The sequence below is a fragment of the Desmodus rotundus genome, chromosome 7 (assembly GCF_022682495.2).
Source record: "Desmodus rotundus isolate HL8 chromosome 7, HLdesRot8A.1, whole genome shotgun sequence".
NCBI lineage: Eukaryota > Metazoa > Chordata > Mammalia > Chiroptera > Phyllostomidae > Desmodus > Desmodus rotundus.
The window spans coordinates 31,962,359-31,980,631 of record NC_071393.1 but is presented as its reverse complement, the minus strand read 5'-3'; the positions used below and the strand labels follow the sequence as shown (position 1 = coordinate 31,980,631).

General features: G+C 38.8%; 1 long non-coding RNA gene across 1 annotated transcript in view; it reads right to left on the bottom strand.

Moving 5' to 3' along the window:
• Positions 1 to 18,273, bottom strand: part of LOC123479434 (uncharacterized) — a 377,575-nt gene that overhangs the window by 186,434 nt on the left and 172,868 nt on the right. The gene's annotated exons all lie outside the window — the stretch shown is intronic.

The following is an 18,273-nucleotide window of genomic DNA, read 5'->3' as shown; positions in this document are numbered from 1 at the left end:
TGAACTGTGCAACTGATAGATTGCTTATCTCCATTCTTGACTCCATTCTGGAGTTTTGTCCTGTTCTTTCATTTGTGCCATATTTCTTTGTCTCTTCATTTTGGCAGCCTCCTATGTTTGATTCTATGTATCAGATAGAGCTGTTTGACTCTCTGTCTTAGTAGCATGGCCTAATGTAGAAAAGAGTCTTAGGTAATCACCAGGATAGGGCAATCTTTGTGAATCAGGTTGATGGATATGATATCCCCACTCTGTGGCTCTGTATGGGGGAGGGCTCATAAAAGGGACTGTGGCTGCTGCCTGGCCTCTGGGATTTTGTCCAGGAGGAAGCTGTCCCCGGGCACTCACCCTGATGCCAGACTCTTCAGTTTCTCCCTGTGTGCCGCTGGTGCCTCTGCAGCTGCCACCCTGGTGCTGGAGCCCAGAGGGAGTGAGCCTTCATAAGTCCTAAGTCCATTTCTGGACATTTAAGAGGAGACTCTTGAAAATCCCTCAGTTTCTTCCTCTGCCCCACCACCCACTGGTTTTTAAAGCCAGAAGTTATGAGGACTTACCTTGCTGGCACTGGAACCCTAGGTTTGGTGGTGTGGTATTGAGCTGGGATCCCTCACTCCTGAGGTATTTCTCCTGATTTTTACATATCACATGCAGGTGTGGGACCACCCATTCCATGTCTCTGCATCTCCGCATCTCTGCATCTTCACACCTCCTACCTGCCTGGATGAATGTGACTTCTTTAATTCTTTGGTTGGCAGACTTCCATACAGATTGATTTTCTGATGATTCTGGGTGATAGTCATTTTGTATTTTGGTTATAATTTTTGCTATGGTTGTGCAAGGAGGCAAGCTATGTTTACCAACACCTCCATCTTGACCAGAAACCTGTTCTTGCCAATTTTACAGTGAAGGTTTTTACTTGGCTCTTGTCTTATTAAAACCACATACAGTTTTGAGAAACAAAAAAATAAAAAGATACTCTCACTTACATTAGAAATTCACCTTTGCATAAATTTCCAACCTTCTTTCTCCACCTAACTAAATTTCCTGGAAGCTTATATAAGAAAAGATTAATTTTACTGCTTAATTCGAATGCCAAAACTAGGAAAAAATATAGACCAATATCCCAGATGAACATCAATGCAAAAATCCTCAATAAAATGTTAGCAAACCAAATCCAGCAATCCATTAAAAGGATTATACACCCTGATCAAGTAGAATTTATTCCTGGATGCAAGGTTATACAATAGCTACAATCAATTAAAGTGACAGACCATGTAAACAAAATGAAGGATAAAAAGCATATGATCATATCAAAAGATGCAATAAAAGTATTTGACAATATCCAGCACCTATTTATGATTAAAAAAAACTTTCTCAGCAAAGTGTGTATAGAGGGAACATATTTCAACATAATAAAGGCCATAGATGACAAACCTACAGCTAACATCATATTCAATGGGGAAAAACTAAAAGTATTCTCCTTAAGATCAGGAACAACACAGGGATATCCACTTTCATCAGTCTCATTCAACACTCTACTGCAAGTCCTAGCCACAGAAATAAGAAGAAATAAAAGGCAGCCAACTTGGAAAGGAAGATATAAAACTGTCATTATTTGCAGATGACATAATACTGTATATAGAGAACCCTAAAGATTCCACCAAAAAATATTAGAACTCGTAAATTCAATAAAGTAGCAGGATACAAAAATATTCAAAAATCAGTAACATGTTTATACACCAATAACCAACTATTAGAAAGAGAAACTAAGAAAACAATTCCATTTACAACTGCATCCAAAAAAAAATCCAAGAATAAATTTAACTGAGGTAAAAAAAAATCCTGTATTTAGAAAATTATAAGACACTGAAGAAAGAAATTGAAGAAGATACAAATAAATGGAAGCATATACCATGCTCATGGATAGGAAGAATTAACATTGTCAAAATGCCCATATTACACAAAGCAATCTATAGGTTCAACACAATTTTAATCAAAATACCAGTGGTGTATTTAACAGAACTAGAACAAAGAATCAAAAAATTTATATGGAAACACAAAAAGGTCCAGATTAGTGATAGCAATCTTGAGAAAGAAAAACAAAGTTGGAGGTATCATTCAATGTGACATTAAATTCTACTACAAATCTATAGTAATGAAAACAGCATGTACTGGCATGAAAACAGACATATAGATCAATGGAATGGAATACAAAGCCCATAAATAAACCCATGTCTATATGGCCAATTAATATTTGACAAAAATAGCAAGAATATGTGATGGGGTAAAGACAGTCTATTCAATAAATGATGCTGGAAAATTGGAAAAATATGTGCAAAAAATGAAACTAGACAGCTTCTTACACCATGCACAAGAATAAATTCAGAATTAATTAAAGACTTAAATATAAAATGGTTAGAAGAAAAGATAGGCAGTAAAATCTCAGTTATTTCCTTTAGCAATATTTTTGTGATATATATATTCAGGTAAGGGAAAAGAAAGAAAAATAAACAAATGGAACTATATCAAAACAAATTATTTTGCCCAGTAAAGGAAAACCTTCAACAAAACAAAAGATACCCTAATGAATGAGAGAACATATACTCCAATATTTGTCTAATAAGGAGTTAATATTCAAAATTCATGGATAACTCATACATCTCAACACCAAAAAAGGGAAACAATCCAAAAAGAGTGGCACAAAATCTGAATACACATTTCTCAAAGAGGACATACAGATTACATATGAAAAGATTTCAACATCACTAATCATCAGAAAAATGCAAATTAGGATGGAGGCATAGGTAGGTACACTTTGCCTCTTTGCACAACCAAAAGAAGAACAACAACAAATTTAAAACCAAAAAATAACCAGAACTACCAGAAAATTGAACTGTATGGAAGTCCAACAACCAAGGAGTTAAAGAAGAAATATTCATCCAGACCAGCAGGAGGGGCAGAGACAGGCAGCTGGGGTGGAGAGGACTCACAGCAAGGTGGCAGATAGAGGACTGGAGCAGGCAAGGCTGCAGCTGGTGGACAAGGTGGTCCCACATTTGCATGAGGATAAACTGGGAGGAACAACTGGGGAAAAAGACAGACTGTGCAACACAGGATTCTGTGTAGGGAAATAAAGCCTCAAAACCTCTGACTGTAAAAACCTATGGGGGTTGTGGTGGTGGGAGAAACTCCCAGACTCAGAGGAGAGTTTGTTGGAAAGACCCATAGCTTCCTAGAATGTACACAAACTTGCACACCTGGAAATCAGTCCCAGAGGGCCCAGTTTGCTTGTGGGTAGTGGAGGAAGTGACTGAAAGCTGGCCAAGAGCCAAGCAAGGGGCTTTGTTCCCACTCAGACCCCTCCCCCACATACAGTGCCACACACAGTGACATGGGTACCCCACCCTGGTGAATACCTAAGGCTCTGCCCTTTAGAACATTGTAACAGGCATGCCAAAAAAAAAGGGGGGGCAAATGAAAGAACAGATCAAAGCTCCAGAAAAAATACAACTAATCAATCAAGAGATAACCAACCTATCAGATGCACAGTTCAAAATTCTGGTAATCAGGATGCTCACAGAAATGGTTAAGTATGGTTGCAAAATAGAGGAAAAACTGAAGGTTATGAAAAGTGAAATAAAACAAAATATACAGAGCACCAACAGTGAAGGGAAGGAAACCAGGACTCAAATCAATGATTTGGAACACAAGGAAGAAATAAACATTCAATCAGAACAGATTGAAGACACAAGAATTCAAAAACATAAGGAGAGGCTTAGGAAGATCCAGGACAACTTTAAATGTTCCGACATCTGAATCATAGGGGTGTTAGATGGAGAAGAAGAAAAGCAAGAAATGGAAAACTTATTTGAAAAAACAATGAAGGAGAACTTCCCTAATCTGGCAAAGGACATAGACTTCCAGGAAGGCCAGGAGCTCAGAGAGTCCCAAAGAAGTTGGACCCAAGTAAGCACACACCAAGGCACATCATCATTACACTACCCCAAATTAAAGAAGAGCAGAGAATCTTAAAAGCAGGAAGAGGAAAGTAGAGGGTTACCTAGAAAGGAGTACCCATTAGACTATCAGCTGATTTCTCTAAAGAAACCTTGCAGGTAAGTAGGGGTTGGAAAGAAGTATTCGAAGTCATGAAAGGCAAGGACCTACATCCAAGATTACTCTATCCAGAAAAGCTATCATTTAGAATGGGAGGGCAGATAAAGTGCTTCCCAGATAAGGTCAAGTTAAAGGAGTTCATTATCACCAAGCCCTTATTATATGAAATGTTAAAGGGACTTATCTAAAGAAAAAAGATGATCAAAACTATTAACAGTAAAATGACAACAAACTCACAACTATCGACAACTGAACCTAAAAAAATACAAAAACAAAAACAAACTAAGCAAACAACTAGAAGAGGAACAGAACCACAGAAATGGAGATCACATGGAGGGTTATCAGTGGGGATGAGGAGGGGATAGAATGAAGGGAAAGGTACAGGGAATAAGAAGCAAAAATGGTAAGTACAAAATAGACAGGGGAAGGTTAAGAATAGTATATGGAAAAAAGGAGACAAAGACTTATATGTATGACCCATGGACATGAACTAAGGGGTGAAGGGGTTGCTGGTGGGATGGGGGAGGCAGGGTGGAGTGGAGTAAAGGGGAGGAAAAAATGAGACAACTGTAATAGCATAATCAATAAAATATATTTAAAGAATCAAAAAACCAAAAAAATGCAAATTAAAACTCCATGAGATATCACCTCCTACATGCCAGAATGGCTATCAATAAATCCACAAACAACAAGTGCTGCCAAGAATATGGAGAAAATGGAACAATAGTGCACTGTTGGTGGGAATGCAGATCAACGTAACCACTGTGGAAAACAGTAGGGAGGGTCCTCAAAAATAAAAAATGGAACTGCCTTATGACCCAGTGATTCCACTTCTGGATATATATCTAAAAACACAAAACAATAAGTCGAAATAATGTATTCATTGAAGCATCATTTACAACTGCCTAAATATGGAGGCAAGCCAAGTGACCAACAGTAGATGAGTGAATAAAATAGTTGTAGTTACATATATACAATGAAGTATTACTTAGACATAAAAAAGAATAAAATCTTACCATTTGTGAGAGGACAGATGGATCTATATGGTATTATGCTAAGTGAAATAAGTCACTTAGAGAAAGACAAATACCATATGATTTTACTTATATGTGGAATCTAAATAAACAGTATAAATAAACAAAACAGAAACAGACATAGATACAGGGAACAGGCTGGTGGTTGCTAGAAGAGAGGGCAGTTGGGGACGTGAGTGAAAGAGGTAAAGGGATTGAGAAGTATAGACTGTTAGTTACAAAATAGTCACGGGCATGTAAAGTACAGCATAGGAACATAGTCAATAAGATTGTAATAACTATGTATTGTCCCAGGTGGGTACTGGAAATATATCAGTGTGGGAACTCTTCACAGAGTTTATTGTTGTCTGACTAGTATGCTGTACACCTGAAACTAATATAAAATAACATTGAATGTAAACTGTAATTGAAAAAGAAATTTGAAAAATTAGAAAGATCTTTATTTCTTAAAGGGGAAGAGATTTAGTGGTGAAGCCATCTCATCAAAAAATAGTTGAATGTACTCTCAAAATATATTTTTGGAAGATGCACACTACCCTGCCCCTCCCCATAAAAAACAAAAGTCCATGACAGCAGCCAATATCTGTAAGGTCTAGACTTGCAACTATAAGTGATGTCAACCAGACACACATAGAAGTTTGCTAGACTTGTTAACAGAATCCTAATTTGTTGGCTGTAAGGCCTTAGACAAATTATTTCTCTCTGCCTACTTTTTTTCATCTTAAAATTGGATTCATATCACTTCCCTTGCATGGTTCTTTTGAGGGGGACATACAAACCACAATGGTGATACAAAGCATTGTGGAAGATAAGGGAAAGGAGACAAGCAAACAACACACAAGTGCCTGTTTCCCACTCGATGGCTATAAGGATTCATGGAAAACAGGGAAATACAGTAATGACAACAGATGGTATTTTGAGCTCTTATATGTGGGATAATGAGAGAAGTACTATCATGAAAATCAAAACATTTTTTTATCACTGAGCAGAAAGCAGTAGAGCTGGAATTCATATCCAGGCATTTGTATTCCTGAGTCCCTGGTATTCCCACTGCAATATACTGACTCATAGGTACAGGAAAAACAAATACATGGAAACCAGAATACTTGAGTCCTAGTTTGGGCCCTGAGCAAATCAACTAATTTCTGTGACCCTTAGTCTTCCCAATCATAAAATGGGAACACTGGACACATTGAATCGCTAAGGTCATGTCTTTTCTATAATCCTGTAGGCTTGTGATTTCTTTTTCAGTTTTATTTTATATATGAGATTGTCTTAGTTTGAGGTATACAACATAATAATTTGATACATGTATACATCATGAAATGATTTACCAAATAACCTAAGTTAACATCCATGATCTCATATAGCTACAAATCTTTTTGTGTGTATAATGACAACTTTTAAGATTTACTCTCTTAGCAACTTTAAAATATAGAATATAAAGGGACTTTGAGAGCTTGTTTGGAGGTTCTAGCAGGGGATCACAGCTACTCATATACCCTTGGCCTAAGTTCCATCCTCTCCTTTAGTTGGGAAGGTTGTCCTCTTTGACTGAGCCTGCAGCTTTGGGAGGTACACACATGGATCATTGAAGGAGCAAGGGGATACCCACCTAGCCAGTCAGATCAGCCAAATCAACGCTGGCAATCAGTGGGGTGACAGATGTCACAGCAGATTGTCCGCAATTAAAAAATGGGCAAAGGACCTGAACAGACACTTCTCCAAGGACGACATACAGATGGCCAATAGATATGTGAAAAGATGCTCAACATCACCAGCCATCAGAGAGATGCAAATTAAAACCACAATGAGATACCACTTCATACCAGTTAGAATGGCTGTCATCATAAACAAATCAACAGACAATAAGTGCTGGTGAGGATGCGGAGAAAAGGGAACTCTAGTGCACTGTTGGTGGGAATGCAGGCTGGTGCAGCCACTGTGGATAAAAGTATGAAATTTCCTCAAAAAACTAAAAATGGAATTGCCTTTTGATTCAGTGATTCTTCTGCTGGTAATACACCCTAAGAATCCCAAATCACCAATTCAAAAGAACTCATTCACCCCTATGTTAATAGCAGCCCTATTCACAACAGCCAAGTGCTGGAAACAGCCTAGTGCCCATCAGTAAATGAGTGAATCAAAAAACTATGGTACATTTACACAATGGAATACTATGCAGCAGAAAGAAATAAGGAACTCCTACCTTTTGCAATAGTGTGGATGGAGCTGGAAACTGTTATGCGAAGTGAAATAAGCCAGGTGGTGAAAGACAAATATATGACCTCACCTATAAGAGGAATCTAGTGAACAAAATAAATTAACAAACAAAATAGAACCACAGACATGGAAAAGTGGAAAAGACTGAAAGTGACCTGGGGATGGGGGCAGTTAATGGTAGAAAGAAGAAGGGACTAGACAAAGAACATGTACAAATGACTCATGGACATGGACAACAGTGTGGGGAAGGACATGGGAGTGGGGGATAGGATAGGCGGAGGAGGGCAAAGGCGGAAAAATTGGGACAACTGTAATAGAATAACAATAAAAAATGATTAATTAAAAATATAGAATACAGTATTGTTAGTCAGAGCCTTCATGTTGTACATCCCCAGAACTTATTTATCTTAAGACTTGAAGTGTGTACCTTTTGATTGTAGTCTTGTAATTTATGCTCATCTTAATCAATTAAAGTCATTCAGCTTTTCAAAACTGGCATGTTGTTTGGCTGATGGACTAGAAACCATGAAAGTCTGTAGGCACAACCACATCTGAAGTGAATTAAAGAAAAAAAGCACTGGTTGTACCTCCAACTTCCAAAAATGAAGGAAAGTGGCATTTTTCAGATATGATGGGACATTGTACAGTGCTTCTCCATCTCATAGTCTAGGCCGAGTTTCCTGCTGCACTCAGACATGAAATAGCTCACAGTTAGATGCCAAGAAAAAATGAAGGACTTGAAGAGCAGAGGGAAGATCTAAAAGCAGCTGGGGCCACAGTCCAGCCTGCAGCGACAGTCAGCATCACACACACATCCATTGCGCCCGTGGGAGATCAGGGCTGCACCTTACCTGAAAACAGCCATTGTGGGGCAAAACCTTGGGAAGCCAAATGTCTAACACTAACGTGCTGATCTTTTCTTTTAACTTTTCTGTTTAAAAGTATTGTGTGGAACTCAAAGATCACATGTTCTTGATCCAACATGATTAGGCCTCAAATTTCCAGGTATAGAATGGTAGTGTTGCCCCCCTTAAGCCGCAACAATAACATCCTGTAAGAAATGGAGGACAGGAAAGCCCTGTTGCAGCTCCAGTCTAAACTGTTGAAGCATTGGAGTTGTACGGTGCTTTCAGTACCGTGTGGAATGCCTATCCCTGGAGTATTCTTTGGGTTCAACTACAGTGACAGTTTAATTCTCAGTAAATGAGTGCTAATTAAAACACTAGGGGAAAGACTGTCATACTTGAATAATGAGAATAATGCAGCATACATTTGTTTAACAGCTCTTGTAAGCTGAATTTAGGAATCAAAGTGATCTCCAGGAGCTCCCAGGCAAAACCAACTCTCTGAAAAGCTCTCACTACTCAGTGTATATTCACTGACCTAAATCTGCAGCTTGAATAGGAATTGTTCTAAAGCTTTGGGACAGTCTAAGTCTTGCCTTCACATTTGTCTCTTGCAAAATGTTTCTGAATGTTTCTCAGTCCTAGATTTTGTAGAATGTAGGCTGCCCTGGAAGCAGTGGTGTGGATGGAAATCTATTTCTGATTTCCTCTCAGACAGGTAGCTGTGATTGCCTCTGTAGATTAAAGTATCTAGGACGGAATACTCTTTGACATCCTAATGCTTGTATAAAACTGAAATTAGACAATGGGAAGATAAGAAGCATTCAGAAGGAAGCAATGTGGTTTACTGGAAACAATGTCGAATTCTACTCTGACCCTTGCCAATAATTCTAAGACAGAATGTAAATAGCCCTGATCTTGATCACTGAGTTAAGCTTTTTGGAGATATAAGTAAGATTACATTTCAAAATAACATACATATATAAATTTTCTCTTTAATAGCTGGTTGGCTCTGGTATAAATAATATGAGCCTTATATTTATTGTTCTAATTCAAATGACTCTGGTGTATACCTATATTTTAACTGGCATCTTATTAGTAAAACATAAACTATCCTAAAATACAAAATTTATACTTCATCCCACATAATGTGCAATTTATATACTAGCCCCCACCTCAGCTGCTAAGATAATTGGATTGACTTTCATGCTTCTCAGTTTCTATGTTTCCTTTAGCTCTTCCATCCCAGTAATAGTTAATTTCAAAAGCTTCAGGATTGTATTAAATCCAACCTATGCAGTGAGTGTCTGCCTTGTCCTTAAAGATGTATGGGAAAAATAAATTGTATAACTTCTTTCTATGCGTAACAACTTTTATGAGTAAACTCTGTGCAATCTGGATTCTTTGACTGTGAAAAAATTCCCCAGAGCCACCCATTGGGAGGCCTCCCATACACTTACTAATCCAACACAGCTCAGAGGCCTTGGCAGCTCCAGCAGAGCTGCTTAGACACTCCTTATGAATATGCAACACAATCTCTCACTTACAAAGGAAACTGATATATCCATTATGGCCGGTGGTTAATCAAACCTCCATTCACTTCCCTCGGCTTTGAGAACCTTCATCAAGAAAATGTGTTGCTAAGCAAACTTTGCAGCAAGAACCTGGTTCTCAGGAAAATGACTGCCTAGAAGTCGGCTTGCTTAGAAGTAAGGATCCAGGATATTTTCAGCCTCTAACTTCATTTCCTGTAAAACCTAAACTCATCTTTCAGTTAAAGAAAGATATGAACATTGCTCACACATTCTTCATTATAACAAGTTTGAGTTTACCCACATACACACACTCACACACACTCACTCATCCCAGGTCCTTTCACTTGCTTCTGTAACTGCTTCTTGGAAAACATCCAACCCTAGGCCGAGGAAATGCATAATAGAGAAGCTGCTGATTTTCTAAGCGTCTGGTGAACTCACAACTTTCATTGAACCTTACATAATGTATCATCAATATTCATTTTTTCATAGACATCTATCTTAGTCACCCCACCTTCCCAAGGACACACGATCAAAAGAAAACAGAAAGAGCATTACATAACAAACTCTTAATGAAGAGCGCACGGGGGTAGAAATTCATGTCCCGGTTTGGCAATTAATTTTCCATGCAACCTTAAAAGATAGTTTAGAGCTATCTGTGCCCTGGATTCCCGAGCTCCAGAATGGAGAATAGCACTTCTGTGACACTGAGATGAAGCTTTAACATGGCCCAGACAAGGGCTTAGTATCTTGCACAACTATCTGGATTATCAGATTCTATGTAGTTGGTCAAAACCTCTGTTTTGTACATCTAGGGACTAATTCCCTGCAATAATTAGTGGGTCCAGTGGTCTCAAGTCCTATTCCAGGCAACATTTTCAATTTTCCACTTGAAAAAGGATTCAAGGAGATGTGATAGATATTAAGCATTTGGATATTGTAATCTGGTTTATATAATCAAATAGATTAAGCTCTGACCTATTACATTTATCCTGGAAAAATTACTAAATGGTGGGTGTAGATTACAGATTGTCATATGATGTTTATGTTAATTGCTTTATTTCAAATAGAATTGCTTTTACCCTTTCCTAGACTTTTTTTCATATAATAAACTTGATTAAAAAATTATCTATCTGCCCTCAAACTCGTCTTTTGGTATAAATAAATATAAGATAGCGGACGACAATAACTGCTCTGTGAGACTTTGAAGCCCCACACAATTCTGCACTTCCGGAGGGCAGGGCCTGCATTTCTGTGTGTCTGCCACAGTATTCAGCACACATAAGGCTCTAACTGATCAGTTTTGCTTAAATAAGTAAATAAATAACTAGCTCATGTAACATTTTTCATGAGTTTGACGGTGGCCATTTGTCATTGTCTCTCAGAATGTGGCCTAAATCATCCGATGAGTTCTTAAATCAGGAGAGTCCCTACTCCAACTTGAGGCTCACTAAGTCCAGTCTTTCTTGGTAGGGACTAACAATCTGCAATTTCAACAAACACCCAGGTGGTTCTTGGGCATATTTGTTGTAGATAATCTCTGCTTTGCTTTTTTTTTGTCTAAAAAACATCATTTTTGGCTGTGTTGGAACTCTTCAGTCAACATGAAGCAAATAGGAATTCTAATACATGGAAACTTGTGTTCCGAAGGTTTCATGTTCACATTTGGTTTAAGGACCCATATTTTTGGTATTCCAAAACCTATCACTAATGCCAATGCCTAGGTTACTACGTGCTCGGAAATCCATCTCTAACATCAAATGCCTGAAATCAGCTTCTCTTATATCTGTTTTGTTATCTGACTAATATGGATTGAATAGTAACAGTTTTCCAATAAAAACAAGCTAATAGACCTTTGAGTGAGGTTTGTGCATGTGTGTCTGTGTGTGTTTTTATGTGTGTGCACTTAAATGCTTGATTTTCTTTTGTTTTCCTTTATTCAATTAATTCATCAGCTTGCAACTAGTCGAGTGTATCTTCTTAATAGAGTGGGTCGTGCTTACGTCTTCAATCAACAGCAGGCATCTAATGCTCCAGTCTTCATTTCAGATCATTTGTATACGACCTCTACCTGCTTTGACTCCATCTACGGAAAAAAAGTTATTTGTGGGACATTTGTGGATTTTCATATTCAACCATGAGTAGAACATCTGGAAAAAAACAAGGTAATGAATATGTGTGTCTAAACTCCTGAATGACATGTTCCTTAGGGGCACCATGGCATAGCTTTATGTAAAAACCCTCCTCTAGTAACAATTGGTATGAATCAGGGTATCATGAAAGCCTTCAGTGCAGGTTTTCATCCAGTCTTTTTTTCTTAGCATTGATGTGTCTGTCACTCCTGTCACCATTGTACTTACAGCTTCTGCAACATGACTGAAACTCCTCCAGGGTAGTGAGTGATGGTATGTCTTTAATTTTTTTTCTCTTATCTTACCCTCTGTCTCTTCCAAAAGCATCAGGAAAAAAAATCCAAGATAAGATGCTTAATTCTATGCAGGTGACAATATAGTCATGTGAGTGAGTTATTAAGTATAACAGCAAATTAAATTAACACGGGGAGAGGGGCACACACTCAGTACCCCTGCAGATTTGCTGGGACATCGGCTCTTCCTGGCCCACTCGGGGCCTCTGGAGAGCTCTCCAAAGGGCTGAGGATCCCTTCGAACAGTCGTGATCAGTCTCTCCTCTGCTGCGTGGCCTGCATTCTGGCTGCCATATGATTTGTTAATTTCACTTATTGACCATCACTGTTGTTGATCTACTCTCTTTTTATCAGTTCCTCCTCAATTATGCAGTTACTTTAGTCCTTATATGTTCTAAACTACTTCTAAATGTACACAATACAAACTGAAGTGGAAAATAGAAGAAAAAAGGTAGAAGGACTCTCCCTCCACCAGAATTAGAATGTCTTCATTAAGACAAAACAAAATGCCATTCTTCCTAGGTCTCCTATTGTGCCTCTGACGTAAAAATTATTTCATTTTATTTTATTTTGTAGGGTTTTTTCTCATGAAATTACATCCCTCAAAGAACAAAAAATTTTAAAAATTGCAGCTGATTTTATCTGATTTAGTGTCAGACAGAAATGTGAATGTGACCCCTCCCGAGTCCAGGGTTCTCAGCTCCCCATCCACTGCAGCCCTGTGCAAAAAGTGCAGTCACTGCCCCTCCAAGGTGTCCTAGCTGTAGAGCCAGCCATGGCACCACAGCCCTAACCTGTCCACTGTGAGATCCTGAGGGAGTGAGAGTCTAGCAGTCTGCCCAGAAAGGACCAAGTTCTCAAAAGCAGCCCCCTTCCAGACCCTTTGCTTTGTGTGACTTAGCCTGATCTGCCAGAGGTGAAGGGAGACCCCTGTAGGTACTCAGTAAATTGCCAATTAAACCAAAGAAACTAACTAAGATATAGTGGGTGTCTCTCTGACTCAGCTGGCCCTAGGGAAACAGTAACTGCAAAAAGTAGTTCAGAGAAACTCTTTGCAGTATTCATTTCATGTTGCTCAAGATATAAAAAAAGACAAACTCTATCAGCTTCTGGTACCTGACAAACCAGGCTACTATTGAACAGACATCTGTGTCATTCGCCCACCTTTCATTCGCTGGTCACTCAGTGATTACTTACGGAGCTCTAATCTGGACCCACCTCAGTCCCAGGTGCCAGACACACACTGTCCTGGCACTGCACACCTGAGGGCTAGTGGCTAATCCAGCCCTGCTGTACTTTCTCATGCACCAGACAGAACCTGTCCTGGAAAACCTACAGGATGCAATTCTTGATAATAATATAAGATTCATCCTTATTTAATTTTTTAGATGCACGATGAAGTGGAAGAATGCATGAAGCATGATCTACCTGCATTCAAAGTCAAGTAGAAGTTTCAGTACAAGCCAGGAATGGAGTTAAAGTTGCCTAATTCTTAATATAGCCCTTACTTCTTCCTTTTACAAGAGGGAGCCTATATCAGACATAAGATTCTCGGGGATTCAAGATGGTAGTGGAGTAGATGGAAGTTACAGTCGCATCCTCTCAGGACCATGTCGACATGACAACATATTATAAATAATCAATGTGGAGAACTATCTGAAGACTAGTTAAACAGAAGTTTTATAACTAGGAACATACAGATGAAGCCAGGATGAGACTAGTAGGAAGGGCAGAGATGTAAAAAATGCCAACCCTGCACCCATGTACGGCAGTTGAGAATCTGGAAGGATATCTCAGCTGCAGAGGTCCCCCCTGAGGAGGGAGGGCTCTCAACCCCATGCTGGACCCTCCAGCCTAGAACACCAGTGCTGAGAGGAGGAGCCCACGTAACATCTGGTTGTGATAATTAGAAAGGGTTCCATTCATTAGGGTGAGGGGAGAGACTGCTAGAAACCCATATAACCTCTTAAAGAGCCAACGCCCAAACTCTCACTGGCTGAAACACCTGGAGCTCCAGTGAAGGAATGGTGGCTTGGAGGTGACTGGAGTCCTGCAGGAAGCAGTTAGGTTGTGTGGCGCTGAGGAGAGGGATGGAGGGACAGCCACCAATGCCCCTGTGCTGAGTCCCTCTCCCACACCACCTACAGATACCATCTTTTCTGGGTCATTGGGTCATTCACTCCCTACCATATGGCATTAAATTAACCTGGGCAGATGAACTAACCCCAACCTGCCACTATATATAGGCATATATAATTCACCCATAAAAAATGAAATCTTACCATTTGTGATAGCATGGATGTATGTAGAGGGTACTTTGCTAAGTGAAATGAGCCAGAGAAAGACAAATACCATACAATTTCACTTGTATGTGGAATCTAAAGAGCAAAATAAACACATGTACAAAACAAAATTGGATTCATAGACACAGAAAACATACTGCTTGTTGTCAGAGGGGAGAGCATTTGGACGGCTGAGTGGAAAAGTTGAAGGAATTACGCAATGCAAATTGGCAGTTACAAAATAATCATAGGGATTTAAAATACAGCATAAGGAATATAGTCCATAATATTTTAATAGCTATGTATGATGCCAGGCAGGTATTTGAAATATTGAGGGTATGACTTTGTAAAGGTTAAAATTGTCTTACTACTTAGTTGTACTTGAAACTAATACAAATTAATATTGAATATAAACTAATTAATAAATGTAATTTAAACAAAATAAAAATAAGTAAAATAAGCAAGATTCTTTTAGCTAGAAAGAAACCAATTTGGATTGTGCTTAGAAATAAAACAAATAAAAAAACAAAATAATAAAATTGCAACCATATAAAAGGCAACACTTTGCCTTCTGGATAAAGACTGCCCCAGCAACTGACTTATTTCATTTAGCATAATGCCCGCTAGCTCCATCCATTCTGCTGCAAATGGTAAGATTTCAATTCTTTTTTTATAGTTGAGAGATATTTTGGTTTTCTTTGATGTCATTTTTCTTATTTCTTTAGATGCAAAGTTAGATAGTTTTAGGCATTTCTGTTTCTAAGGTAGGTCTGTGTTGCTATGAATTTCCCTCTCGGGACTGCTTTCACTGCATCCCATAGATTTTCGTTTGTTGTGGTTTTTTTTTTCTCATTTGTCTCATTTTTCTCTTTTCATTTATTTCTTAATTTCATTGTCAAACCATTCACTGATTGGTAACCTGTTATTCAGCCTCCATGTGTTTGTGTTTTTTTCAATTTGTTCTTATAATTAATTTCTAGTTTCATGCCATTGTGGTCAGAGGAGACAGTATAACTTCAGTCTTCTAAGATCTAATGAGATTTGTTGAGACTAACATGGGGTCTATCCTACAAAATATTACATGAGAACCTGAAAAGAATTTATGTTATGCTACTCTGGAGTGAAATGCCCTGAGATATATCAATTAAATCTATCAGGATTAATGCATCATTTAAGGCCACTGTTTCTTTATTAATTTTCTGTCTGGAAGATCCATCCATTGGTGTCAATGGGGTGTAAAGGCTGCTACTATGGCTGTATTATATTGATCTTTCTTTATATATATATTTTTTGTTTTTGTTCAAGTATAGTTGTCTCCATTTTCCCACCACCACTGTCCCCTGCTCCATCCACCCCCACCTCCCACCTCAATTCTACCCCCTTTGGCTTTGTCCATGGGTCCTTTATACATGTTCCTTGACAACCCATCCCCTTCTTTACCCCATAATACCCCTCCCCACCCCTCTGGTTACTGTCAGTTTGTTCTTTATTTCCATGTCTCTTGTTCTATTTGCTTGCTTGTTTGTGTTCTTGATTAGGTTCCACTTATAGGTGAGATCATATGGTATTTGTCTTTCACTGACTGGTTTATTTCACTTAGCATAATGCTCTCTAGTTCCATCCACACTGTTGCGAAGGGTAGGAATTCCTTCTTTCTTTCTGCTGCATAGTATTCCATTGTGTAAATGTACCATAGTTTTTTTATGTTTTTAGGTGCTCCTCTGTTGGGTGTATAAATGTTTATAAGGGTTATATTGTCTTGTTGGATTTATCCCTTTTATTAGCTTTTTTCATTTCTATTTTCAGGAAATATCTTTTCCCATCCCTCTAAGTCTGTGTATGTCTTTTGTTCTGAGGTGGGTCTCTTGAAGACAACTTATGTATGAGTATTGTTTCCTTATCCATTTACCTTCCCTATGTCTTTTGATTGGAGCATTTAATCCATTTACATTTAAGGTGATTACTCATAGGTATGTATTAATTGCCATTTTATTATTCATATTTATGTTTCTTTTTTTCTTCTTCCTAAAGAAGTCTCTTTAACATTTCTTGAAATACTGGTTTGATCATGATGAAGTCTAGCTTTTTCTTGTCTGGGAAACTCTTTACATCTCCTTCAATTTTAATTGATAGCTTTGCTGGGTAGCATAGTCTTGTTTTAGAGTCTTGATTTTCATCACTTTAAATATTCTGTGTAATGCCCTCTGCCCTGCAAATTTTCTGTTGAGAAATCATATGACAGTCCTATGGGAGTTCCTTTGTATGTAACTACTTGCTCTATTTAAGATTTCTCTTTGTCTTTAATATTTGCCATCTTAATTATAATTTATCTCAGTGTGGGTTTCTTGAGTTTACCTTGTTTGGAAGTCTCTGTGCTTCCTGGACTGGTGTGTCTTTTTTTCTCCACCATATTTGGGATGTTTCAGTTGTATGTCTTCAGATAGGTTTTCAATCCCTTGCTCTCTCTCTTCTCCTTCTGGTTCCCCTATGGTGTGGATGTTGTTATGCTTCATGTTGTCCCAGAGGTCCCTTAAACTTCTCTCATTTTTAATTTTTTTTCTTTTTTTCTTCAATGATTGGGTTTTTACTGCTACCTTGTCTTCCAATTTGCTGATTCGATCCCCTTCTTCATCTATCTGCTATTGATTTCTTCTAGTGTCTTCTTTGAGTTATTGTATTTTTTTAACTTTATTTTTATGGTTTCTTTGTCATTTTTAATGATTATAATCCCTTTGTTGAAGTTCTAATTTTATCTATTTTTACTTTAAGTTCCTGGAGCATTATTACTACAATTGTTTTGAACTCTGAATCTGGTAGTTTGCCTGCCTCCATTTCATTTAGGTTTTTTTTTTCCCCTGGATGTCTGTCCTTGTCCTTCATTTGGCACGTGTTTCTCTCCCTCTTCATTTGCCCATCTCTCTGTTTCTATATTAGGTAGATCTGCTCTATCTCCTAGTCTTGGCAGGGAGGCCTTATGTAGTTGGTATCCCATGGGGCCCAGTGCCATAGTATCCTTTATTACTGAGCTGGGTACTCCAGCCATGTCCCTTGTATGAGTTTCACAGGCTCTCCTGTTGTAGTGGAGCCTAACTTGCTGTTGGAACGTTTGCAGGTGGGACTCTTAGGCTGGCTGGCATTGAGGATGGCCACAATCACAGTGTAGGAGCTGCTGTAAGGAAACTTACACCAAGAAGCAGAATTTGCTCCAGCAGGGTGTGATACCTCTTGAGACCTCCTTTGTGGTAGGCTGGTTGTAAAGTTAATCAGGTGGTCTGTGGTCTGAAGCCACCCACTAGGTGTGCTGCTTCTGGGGCTTCTCAGGAGGAGCTCTAGGGCAGGTCAATATTAGATGTTGCCTGTGACTTGCTGTGGATTACACGTTAGGAGCTACAATCCATGGTTGGTACCTGCCTGTGCTGGGTCTTGGTGCATGTGGAAGGAGCCAAGCTGAGTACAAAGGCCAGGTGTCACCAGTAACAGGTAAACCAAAGGCCCATTACACCTCGAGATTCACCACCATTTGTCAGCTGCTTGTTAGGCTTAGACACTGGAATAGCCTCTGACAGTATGGGAGTTGCATGAGGCAGGTTCTCAGTGAGTCACTAGGTAAGGGCAAGGGCTGTTCACCAGGTTAATTCAGATTCAAAGTCAGTGCCAGTTCTGAGTCTAGGGCCACTCAGCAAGTGTCAGGGCACAAAAAGGCCAACTGCTATTCATCTAGGGCTTGAGGACTTCTGCGGTAGGGCAGTGCCTCAGGGAGTCTTTGGGGCGGAGCTAGTAGAGTTAATCAGGCTAAAGCAGGTTAAGACTTAG